Here is a 12109-nt window from a genome sequence, read left to right on the forward strand (position 1 = left end):
TCGTGACAGTACAATGTCGTTGTCCATGTTTGTTATGTGTGGGAACATGTGACCTTTGTTATGACTTTGTGCCACGTGTTCTTGTGTCTTGGCCCCGCCCCTTGTTTTCTTGTTAGTGTTTCATGTCCCTCACCTGCCCCGTGTATTTTTTTCCCTGTTAGCTTTCCGTTAGTGTTCAGTTTACCTGTCCAGTATTATGTCACCTAGTTAGTGTCCCCTTTAAGACCCCGCTGTTCCCTGTCCCGTGCGTTGCGTTTCTCCTGAACCCTTGATGTGTTTACCTTGTTCTTGTGTCTTGACCGTGTTCCCGATTTACCAAGCCCTGTCGTGTGTGGACTACTTTTGGACTTTGTTTATTTTTGCCCCCTCGTGGGAAGTATTTGTTTGAGTTCTTGTTTGTTATCATTTTTCCCCACCGTGGGTCTATTATTTAAATAAAAGTCTTTGTTTGAAAGCATGGCTGTCTACACTTGGGTTGTGTCAGTTCCATGACAATTTGTTGCTTTTAAATAATGCACAAAAAAATACCATGAAAAATCTATGGTATCTGTATACTTTAAATACATTTATTTTATATGTTCAATTCTAATGGGTAATTTGTCTCTAAAAATATTTCACAAATTATTATTAAAAAAAGCACTTCTTTTAGTAATCAGTTGTCAATGTTTTGTTTACATCCATGTTTCCTCTAGGTGGCAGTAAATACACTTATTGTGCTAACAGGCTGATCAACGTGTTTAGCTCAACTGAATGTTAATAAGTAGTGTTTTGTCTTAAGTGGCAATGTCTTGACAGAGTTCCAAATTACAAGCACTTTGCTTTGCTCTTTTTCCTTCATATTTAAAGCTGTACTGATTAAAACACCCTTAATATCCATCAGACTACAAGTGTGAATCACAGATCGTCTTTGTGTCCATCAAGATGAATTTTGTTGCCATGGTTTCTCTCGAGGATAAAACACCAAAAGACAATAGAACGCATTAGAATCCATTATAATTTTACATTTTTTCCACACTGGATGCGATGTGAGCACATCACATTTCTACAGAAGCTGCAGAAAAACTTCAAGTGATATTTCTGTAAGTCTATATCAGGCATAGTCATTTCTGTGAACAAGCTGTGTTTCCAATAAGTTTAATGAAGTTCAGGGGACCTAAACTGTTTCAGAAATCCCTCTTCTATGCATTGCATGCATTTGCTAGTTTTTAGGAAGAGCTCCTTCAATCATTTCGCAGCCCAGCCTCTAGGAACAGTTGCGTAACATTCTCAAGGCCTCTTTTACTAATGAAGAGACGTGAACATTGAGCTCTTTTACTCTCTCTCTCACTGTCTTTCTCTCACTCTCAACTTTTTATATGCCGTGTATTCATATATAGGCTTACGTATTTGTATATACTTGGTAGTTGTTCCAGAATCATTTTGCTCTGGTTTCGTACAAGTACTTAGATGACCCCTAACGTTGCAGTTTTCATATTAGACACATAACATGTTAAAAGACCAATGTGTAATTTTTTGGAAGTTCTATTGAAAGTAATGCAATGTAATATAACTGTAATATAACTTCTGAGGCATTTTAAGATCTTACATAATGAAGTGTTTTGTTAAATTACGTAGAATGAGCAATTTTGCATGGAATTCACCATGTTGTCTCTACAGTAGACCTAAATGGACCAACTGCTCTACAGTGTGGATTTTGTAAATACGTTATCTCCTTCGGCAAAGAAGGAAAAATGCTTTGAAATGGATGGATGGAGTGAGTCGCTGGTTGCAATTCAAAACCTCACCACTAAATTTCATACACTGGACCTTTAATTTAATTTGGTATCAAGAACTCCCATATATTCTTATGTTAAAATTATATATTTAAAACATATTTTTATTTTGTGTGAGCTATCCCTTTTACTCAAGGCATTGTTTTGTTAACTTGACTTTTCTTTAGCAAAGATCATTATTTGTATTAAACAATTCTGATGTACTGCACAGCTGAAATCCCCACATTCTAAAATCTGTAATATACTGTTTTAAAGCGACAACATAAATAAGCCTCACTGCACATGCACGCGTTCGAGGACTGCCCTTAACTTCTGGTACAAATTCGCAAAAAATGTTATACTCCAATCAATTAGACTGCAAAACCAAGCTTAACTGCTAGATGCAATGTACCATACAGTTTCTTTAAATGCAACCAAAGTACAGGATCCATTCAACCAATTGTTTAATTAATAAAATGGACACACAAAAAAATTCAACAAATCGTTTATTCAATACAATTATTATAAAACAAAATTATAATATAAATTAGCATTAATTTATTGAAATTTAAAGAATCATATATTCTGCTGTCCCGGCACGCGTGTCTGATGAAACAAACAGAAATAAGTAGTGAATTATGAGTTCATATGATGAATATATTATAGAACTAAAATAAACAAACAGAAATGTAGCAGAACCTGTGTACGTTCATTGGAGACAACTGCAGAATTGGACAGAGCTTGAGAATCACAGCGTGTACATCTGCAGTTCTCTTGCCTCTGTGATCTGAGCCTGTTTGGCGATCCTGGCTGACTGGGGAATAACAGCATGTATCTGTGAAACTCACAGCTGCCGGTCCATCTGCTGTATGACAGACAGGTCGGTTAGGAAAATATGAATGACCATGTGCGGCCATTAGTTCTGGGTGATGTGGTCTGTTTCCTCTGATCTGAAAGCATCCCCACTTCACCCAGACACTGACATAGCAGGAGGTCCAACTGACAAGTCTTTAACAATAGAGTGACATTTAACACTGATGCATTTTGTCTTTGTTTTACATAAAGCTATCTATTTTACAGCTAGTACAATGTAAAAAAGTCTCAATTCTGCATTAAAGCTTTTTAAAAAAGTTAGACTGTGAAACTCCAGGGATTTGTTCACTGCGTTTCAGTCTTTGGTACTAGGCTTATGCTTACATCTATTGTTAAACAACCGATTGAAATCCCCAGAGCAAATATTCTTTAAACACGAGTCCATTAAATCCCCCACTGTGGTTCAGAGTGTCTGTGTGTGTTCTCTGGGGCTTAACCGATCACTAACCTCGGTCTGGTTACTGTGAGCGTGTGTTTGTGTATAATATGATCCGTGTCTCTCGGTCAGGGTCTGACCTGTCTGGCTGTGAAGGTATGCTGACTAACCGTATGTTGATGGACTGTTTACAGTATCACTTTACAGCATGCAACAGAGGCAGGGGGTAGGAACACCTCGACCTTTCGCCTTTAATACTTTTCCACGTTTGATTATAAACAAATAAAGCTAGAAAATAGAAAGGTATTAAATGATTTACTAGGCCTGTTTGTTTCAAACCAAGTAGAACTTTATTACTTCACAGCTGCAGCAATGCAAATAGCATATTTCAATTCAGCAATAAATGCGGAGTTAAAGGGTTTACCCGTACCATAAACTTTGTGTCTTAACCTCAAAAACATTTTCGGATTGGTGTATGTGCATGCTTAAACAAAGTGGACCGTTTCAATTTCTTGCAGTCATTTTTAGACAAGTTGCCCATCTTTGTACCGTACAGTCTGTCTCTTGCAGAACATAGCTTAAGGTAGCTTGTGGAAAAGTGGTGACATGTGCATTGCTGTGAAGGCGAAGGGTTCATATGCCTGTCCAAGACGAAACATGGGACAAGACTCACCACTACTAGCATTACAGCATTTGTGCTGTTTTATGGATGCTGTCAATTGCTGTATACTTTAGATCCCCTGCATCTTTTAAAGTACTGTTTCTGTGTCATCATAACTATAAAAATCTATTATATTTTGCAGTATAGATAGCGAGGTGGGTTAAAGAAAACAATCAACTCAAAAAAGGCCTCCTCAAAGTGGGCGATTCCAGTTTTAAATGAAATATTGCATAAATAAATAAATAAGAAAATCCTCAATGCTGTTTAAAACGTGTATATGACTCTTTATTAAAAGAAGATATTTTGAGTAGCGATTCACCAAATGTTCGGCAACCAGAATTATTCGGCCGAAAATAGCTAATAAAGGACGTGTAGTATGTTCAAGCAGCAACCAGAGGAGAGAGGGAGAGCCTTTTTTTAAATCTCTTAATTTACAATCGCATTTCGATAGACATTTATTAAATATTAAAAGGAAGAAAGAAAAAAGAGCATAAATAGTTGGCCACGCATCAGGAAGAGCAGGTTTACAAAGGTTCAACTCTCATACAAAAATTTGCTAACAACCTTCAAAATGAATTTCAATTTATACACCATTTGAATCTGAAACTATCAAAGTCATCAACTGACTTGTAAAAAGCATCCTCTATTTTAATACGGGATTTTAACAATTAAAAACCAAAACAACATCTGTTTATCCTGAGCGTAGTAGTTTTCTTTTATGTTACATCCAAATAGCTAATTTTGCTTAAAAGCTAGTAAAACATGAGCTTACATACTGGTCCTTCTGTATACAGGTCTACAAATGAAAAGGATATGCGTAAAAAACTCATCCAGAGTTCGAAAGTAACCTTCCATTTGATTCAAAAAACGCTGCAATCTAAAACAATTTAGAAAAAGGTGAAACACTGTCTCTTGCAACCCACAAAAAGGGCACCCCTTCCCTACCTGTGGATTAAGGTGTGTTCTGTGTCTGTTTGTAGCTATTATACTGTGCACTATCCTCCACTGAAGGTCTCCAGACCTTTCCTCAATGGGAGGTTTGTATAGGATCCTCCAGCCATCTTTAGGGCAAGCGCCTGAGCCAAAAATATCCTGCGGCTTGGACTACCTCAAGTTTTCAAGCATTTGAAAAATAATACACAAATAATATTGACTTTAATACACAGAAAATAGAGAGCCTTCTTTCCCATACCACCAAAAAACCTTGTTGAGGTACCCTCCATTTCCTGCTATTCTCCCGTATCAGCTGAAAGAGTCAGTTCTGGAAAAGCAGTGGTATTCACCTCCGATTCTACTAAGACAGTCTTTAGTCCACTGGTAAGAAATCCCGTATTTGAATTGTAAGTCTCTCTGCCATTCGAACTGATAACTATGATAACTGTCCAATGAGGGGTTACAGATCAATGGTTATCTGCCCTCAGCCAAAATCTCAGTACACCATTGGCTCCTTTAGTGTTAAACCGGTCAGGTTCAGCTTATCAATGTTCAAAAGAAACAGATGACGGTCCAGTCCCATGTTGCCTGCTCTGCTTAGAAGGGCACAGGCTACTCCAGACCAGCTTACATCCTCCCCAAAGAGTAGGGAACTGAGCTGTCTGAAGACTCAAAGCTCTGGATTTGATGTTGACGAGTTCTTCTTTCTGAATGGATCTAAGAAAGACATAGCCGGTGACTTGCTGCGGCAGTGTAAATTTCTGAATGAAAGTGTCTTCACCGGTCGTTATTTTGTGTACTTCAGACTGGAGCTGGTGGCCTGACAGTAGCCCTGCCACTCACTACATCCTTTGACATCACACAGTGGTCGCATGCACACAGTTCCCTGTACTAAACAACTTGTCAAAGTATGTTCTGTGCATCCCAGCCACGAGTGCACCTTCTGAGACAACAGTCAGCTGTTGTGGGCGGAGTTTGGTCAGTCAGTCAGAATTGCTTGCATTGATGTCTATTTCTTAGCATTTTTTTAGTGCACATTGACATTTATTCATTTGGCAGACGCTTTTATGCAAAGCAACTTACATTTCATTATCCTATACATTTTTGTTTCTAAAGATCTGTTCAGAGTTTGGTATTCAGCCTTGAGCAAAATGTTTCATTTTTATTTGGCTTCAGCCAAGAATTTTCATTTCGGTGAGTCCCTTATTTTGAGAAATGTCTCACTGGTTTTGTGTTATAGTAGAAATCAACGGGAGTTAATGTTGTTTGGCTACCAATGTTCTTCAATATATTTTCTTTTGTGTTCAGCAGAAGAAAGAAAGTAAAATAGTGAGAAATGATATAATTAAGAAGGATATTTTTTCTATCCCTTTAACTCACTCTACTGTTACTCACAAGTACTGCAAGGTGTTTGATGACTTTTAAAACCTTGTAGCAGATTCCTGATGTGCAGTGGTGCTTTGAACTGACCCTAGGGCACATTTCCAAAATAAGCCGACGTCCTGTTGCCCACAGAGACTCAGAAGGTAATCAAATGTCTTTCCTATTCTGAGGAAAGACCTGAGAGAAGAACTGAGATGGAATGTTTGAGTCTACGACTGTCAGAAGCTTCCTTCCTATAATTGAGATAGGAGGATATGGACCATGTTATTACAGATACGCCCAAGGCGAGACGGGAGCAGAACAGATGTTGGGTGTCACCTTGGGTGTACAGAGCGGAAGGCGCAAGGAAAATGTAGGGTGTTGGAGGGAGATGATGCAAACTCCCTTTGTTAAAGTGATAGTTCATCCAAAAAATTTTAATCTATCATCATTTACTCACCCTCAGGTTGTTTCAAACCTGTATAAATGTATTTTTTTCAATGAACACAGAATGTAACGATTTTCAGTTCTGGGACATCATCCACTACCATTATTTTTGGATTAACTATGCCTTTAACTAAGGGGGTGCTCACATTTAGCCCAGTTGCTCTCAAATGTTCCCAAGTCTGGTTGTCCCCACTCCCCCGCTGGCTTGTACTTTTTTTTTTTTAAATCGAAACAAATGGGACTGGGCACTGGGGATACTTCAGGACTGGGCACTGGGGATACTTCGAGACTGGGCACTGGGGATACTTCGAGACTGGGCACTGGGGATACTTCGAGACTGGGCACTGGGGATACTTCGAGACTGGGCACTGGGGAAACTTCGAGATTGGGCACTGGGGAAACTTGGGGACTGGGCACTGGGGAACCTTGGGGACCGGCTCGGAACACACTCTAAGGCCAGACGTGACCAGCTCGGACCACACTGGAAGGCCAGACGGGACTGGCCTTGGAAACTCTGGAAGGCCAGACGGGACCGGCTCAAAACACACTGGAGGGCCGGGCTGATTAATTTTAGCCTTTCTAGCCTCGGGGAACTCTGGAAGGCCAGATGGGTCCGGCTTGGAACATACTGGAAGGCGAGACGGGACCAGCTAGGAACACACTGAAAGGCCGGACGGGACCGGCTCGCAACACTGGAAGGCCGGACAAGACCGGCTCGGAACACACTGGATGGCCTGACAGGACCGGCTCAGGACACTCTGGAAGGCCGCACGGGAGTTGGGTCAGAGGAACATGTGAAAACAGTCAACGATGAGGGATTGTGGGAACATGTGAAAACAGTCAACGATGAGGGATGTGGGAAAAGTAATGTCCATGAGCTTAAATGGGGAAAATAAGTCTAGGGACAGACAGGAATGTCACACGAGCGTGGTTACAAAATTCACAATAGTCAATCGACCCAGTCTTTAAAGGGGTCAAATGACACGGCTCAAACAAATATTATCGTTTGTTTTAGATTAATGCAATGTGTATACACGATTTAAGGTTAAAAAACACATTATTTTCCATATACCGTGCACGTTTGAATCTCCTCTTTGCCCCGCCTCTCTGAAACTCATCGCTCTGAAAATCTAGGTGTGCTATTGTTGGTAAGTTAACCAGTGCTTAGTGAAAAGTCGAATACTGCAAGCATGTGACGGAAATGTAACGCCTCTTACCATATTTGGAACATCAGGTTCCAAAGCAATTGTACGGACAGTTACGGTCACCTTACTTGCGCAAACATTTGGGAACATTTCGGTCTGGGGGAGTATTCACTTTTAAATAGGATGCATCTTTTGTTCCGACTCTTTAATTTTTGCAAATTTACATTATACATGCATGAGCAATTTATTACACGCGAAAGAAGCATAAAAACACGTATTAGCGCAAAGGCAAAGGGTAGCGGTTCGATTGTGACAGTGTGTGAAGGTCCTAAGGATCCTAAATTGATCACCCACAGGCATTCCAAAGATTCTTCACTTATTTTTTTTATATAAAGATATGAACTGTATTTGTTACATAGCGTTAGTACTTCTATTTTATGCCATATTAAACTTTTTGTAGTGTATCCCTAATGTTATAGAGTAATTTAGATTTAAATGCATTTATCCAAAGCAACCTAGAGTTTATACATTGTTAATTTTCAGGGTCAAGATGAAGGGGAAGATTTTATAAACTTCCTCAGCTCGTGGTCATGAATATGAATTGAAATGATGTAACACTCCACCTCTTTACGTAAGAAGCTTATGGGAGGGTGGGCTGGCCTGATAAGTTATGGCACAATGGTAAATGAGATTTACTCGTAACACATGGTAACAGAACACTGTGCCACAAAAACCACAATGAAGAGAAAGCTCAACAGCCAAAACTGTTGCGCAACCAGGGCTGTGATGGAGGGCATACAAAAGAATAAGGGACCATGGGAGAGAGAGAGGGAGAGAGAGTTAATCAGAAAGATGTAACTGTCTCGACTTGTCTGGTTGGACCGGAAGTTATTCATTTCATTTAGAATTGATGCTTTATATTGTGTCAATTAAAATTCCTCTCTATTAGTTACATCATATTATGACTGTCCCTGTTAGTACATCATTCTGCTCCCGCCATACACACAAATTAGTCTAATGTTCTCCAATTAACACTAACACAGTGCACACAGTTTTCACACGTATTCTTGTAAACGTACAGAAATGGAGAATCATCTGAATGAAAGATCGCAGAAAATTGATATAAATCCTAATGATAATAAACAATCGCACTCATCTTTATCATAATTAAAATAGTTATAATTAAGACACAACATATAGACAAATGCTCATGGGACAGTTCACCCAGTATGCACAATCGGGTTTCACAAGATTTTGTAACTATATTACCAGGTGGCTTATTCATATCAATTTATACGTTGTGTATCATACAAAATCATACAAATAGGCCTACTAGAAAAAAGCAATACTTACCCTCTAGACTAATGTCACTGGCGCGAAAGCAAATAGTAATAAAAAAATGAGATCACACAGATTCATTCAAATTAACCTTTACCCTCAAACATTTAATCATGTTAAGAGCTTCATTAAGACTGTGTGTCTTAAGTATGTTACGAAGACAGTTTATTAATTCCACAATGTAGAGGATTTCAGGTTTTACCACCTTGAGAACACAGATTTGCTTGTCAGGGGGAAGCCGATCAAACCAAAACCCTTTAGGAGAACTTTACATAAAAAGTTCTAGAGCTCCAAAAAAGACGACAGGCCACAAAGCTTGTTTTTTGTCAGCTTTCCCAGGCTGATCCTGGATCAAATAGCTCTGATGAAACCTTTACACTTGGAACCGTATTCAATTTTTTTTATTCTTTACCCAGTGCTATCAAATTCACACGAAAGTATCATTTCAGTGTTGATCTGAAAAAATAGGTTATTTTTGTCGAAGCCAACCGTATGTTTTTTCACAGTACATTTTAAACTAAACAACTTGAACTAAACAATTTGAATGTTAATTCTAACCCATTTTTAGGTGAACTATTCCTTTTTAACAGCATGGTCTCCATCCACTTGTGTTGTTTAGAACATTCTTTGTGTGTATGATGACAGAATCCTCATTTCTGTGTAAACATTCCTCTTAAACTGTATAAGAAACTGAAAATAAAAATCCATTAGGTGTATCAAAGTAGCGTCAGGTGCATTTTATCCAAACAGCCTCGGAACAAGCCGGCCCATTCCAAACAAATGACGAGAGAAATCGCAAAACAGATCAGCCCACAAATCAGCCACTGCCAACATCCACAAAAGCCTGCTGATGAGAACTCTTCCACCCAGTTCCTGTGCTTGCTTTTAGTTTGCATAGATGAAAAGACACTTTCTCCTTTCTCTTTTGTACTGTTGAGGCACTCGGCCAGTGCCATTTGGACTGCTAGAGAATACGGAGTATAGGCGGGCAGCATTCATAATGTGAAGTCTATGCGCTCTTCTGTGACAGAAACAGAAGAGTCATTCTAATAGACATGTCCACTGGTAAAGGCCTATTACAACATTCCACCACGTTCCTCTTATTCAGAAGACTTGTGTCTATTCGTGTGGAGGAAATAATTATTGGACACAAAGTTGAGAACATGTATTATATCTAGTGATGAGAGTGATCTCGCAGAGATATGTGACAGGAGATGTAAAGTTTATCTTGTGAAATCACTCTTTTTTTTCTGAATTTCCAAAGTACTTAAGAATTTCTTCAAATGTAGCACTGTGGCACTATACACCTGTTTGCTTTGACGGACAGGTATCAACATACACAACACAATTGACTCATCGAATGGTGTGGCAGGAATCACAGTTTGTTTGACTTGCTTCAAACTGCTTACAACGTATTACAATGTTAAAGGAATAGTTCACCCAAAAAAATATATGATTTACTCAAACCTATACATTTTCTTACTGTGCTTAAAACAAAGAAAGATATTTGGAAGAATGGTTGTAACAAAGCTTTTCTGGGGCAATATTGACTACAATAGTAGGAAGAAAACTACAATGGAAGTCTATGGTGCCCCAGAACTGATTGGTTTCTCATTCTTTTAAATATTTTCTTTTGTGTTCAACAGAACACAGAAATGTATATAGCTTTGTTACACCTTTGGGTTGAGTAAATGTTGACAGAATTTTTATTTGTGTGAACTATCCCTGTAATATACAATTTAATGTGTTGATGTTAATGTGAAACAAGTAATAAGATTCAATTTAGGATTCATAATCAAAATAGTGGGTGGTTGTGGTACATTTATTGTGTACATGTAACACCCTCGTGCATGTTTGTTTTGCATTTCATTACAAAGACGCTGTGTCAACAATAGCGTTTCACTGTAAACACTTATTTTGAGAATTTACAAAACGACCTAATATGCATGTCTAAGATGCTAAAATTGAAATACTTCACAAATGAGGCCCAATTCACCTGCCGCGCGTCTACATTTAAATTAACGAATCCGGGCTAATGCCACACATTTACAAACCACAACCACTACTGTATTCAGTATTGCCCATACAAAGATTTAGGTCTCAATAAAAGATGACACCACTTTAAACATTTTTGCTCCGCTTCATGCTCACACCTGACATTTGTTGACAGATTTGCCTAGGTTTTTGACTTCTAAAGAAATCAGTTATTGTTGTCAAAATGTCAAACAACCAGTTCTTAAAAGAGGCTTGCAAGAATCTCTTGCCAGACTGTTTACGTGATTGTTGTTTCTCTTTTTCACACCGTTTGCATTAAAGCAAATCTTTACACCGATTGCCTAACATCTAACTGCTGACTCAAGAGATTCTGAATAGACTGAAGGTACTTCTCGTAAATGTGACTAACCACAGACTGTGTGGTGAAAGCTCTGCATTGTGGTTCTCTTAGACAGTTTTTGTTTTTTTTGTTTGTTCAGCATCAGTCACACGTTCATCATCAGTTTGCTACTTGTTTTTGAAACTTTTCCCGTAGTAAAAGTAAAGCTTTGAAATCACTCACATCTCAATAAATATATTTTTCGTAACTGTATCCATAAATTCACACCAAAAAATGTTTTTCTAATTTCAAAATGAACATTTAATCCTTAGTTGGCATGCATTCATGAATGGGTATTAAATAGTTTTATGCAACTTGTAACTCCGGAACGTACAAACCAGCTGCTAATCCCATTTTTTAACCCAAAGCCTGTCAAATTTTGCAATATAACTACATGGCACAGAATATGCCTATTACAGGCCTGGTTTACTTTTTGTATGCTGGATGTACACACAGTAAGTTATTTATGGGTGTTGGTTAAAAAACCCTGTGATCAGACTTTGAGCTGGTTTTAGGTCAGCGTAAAAATTGAAGTCCAGTTAAAGACAGTGTGGATATAGCTTTTTAATGCAGCTTGAGTTCTTCTCATTATTACTGTGTATTTTTGACTTACATTAAGGAAAAAGAGGTTGAAGTGCTACATTTCATTAATTAGCCTGAATGTTCTATCTGAGTTTTTAAAGATGAACCTCTTAACATTTGAAAGCTTGAAGGTTTTGTCTGTTAAGGTCACACTGTGAAACCCCTGAAATAATTAGAGCCGAGTAACTGTCTAAATGAATCATTCCGATGATATTTTAACGATTAACTTTTATACTATATGAAGGAAACAAAATATCGCAAGAAAAT

This window comes from Triplophysa dalaica, chromosome 2 (genome assembly GCF_015846415.1).
Source record: "Triplophysa dalaica isolate WHDGS20190420 chromosome 2, ASM1584641v1, whole genome shotgun sequence".
Classification (NCBI taxonomy): Eukaryota; Metazoa; Chordata; class Actinopteri; order Cypriniformes; family Nemacheilidae; genus Triplophysa; species Triplophysa dalaica.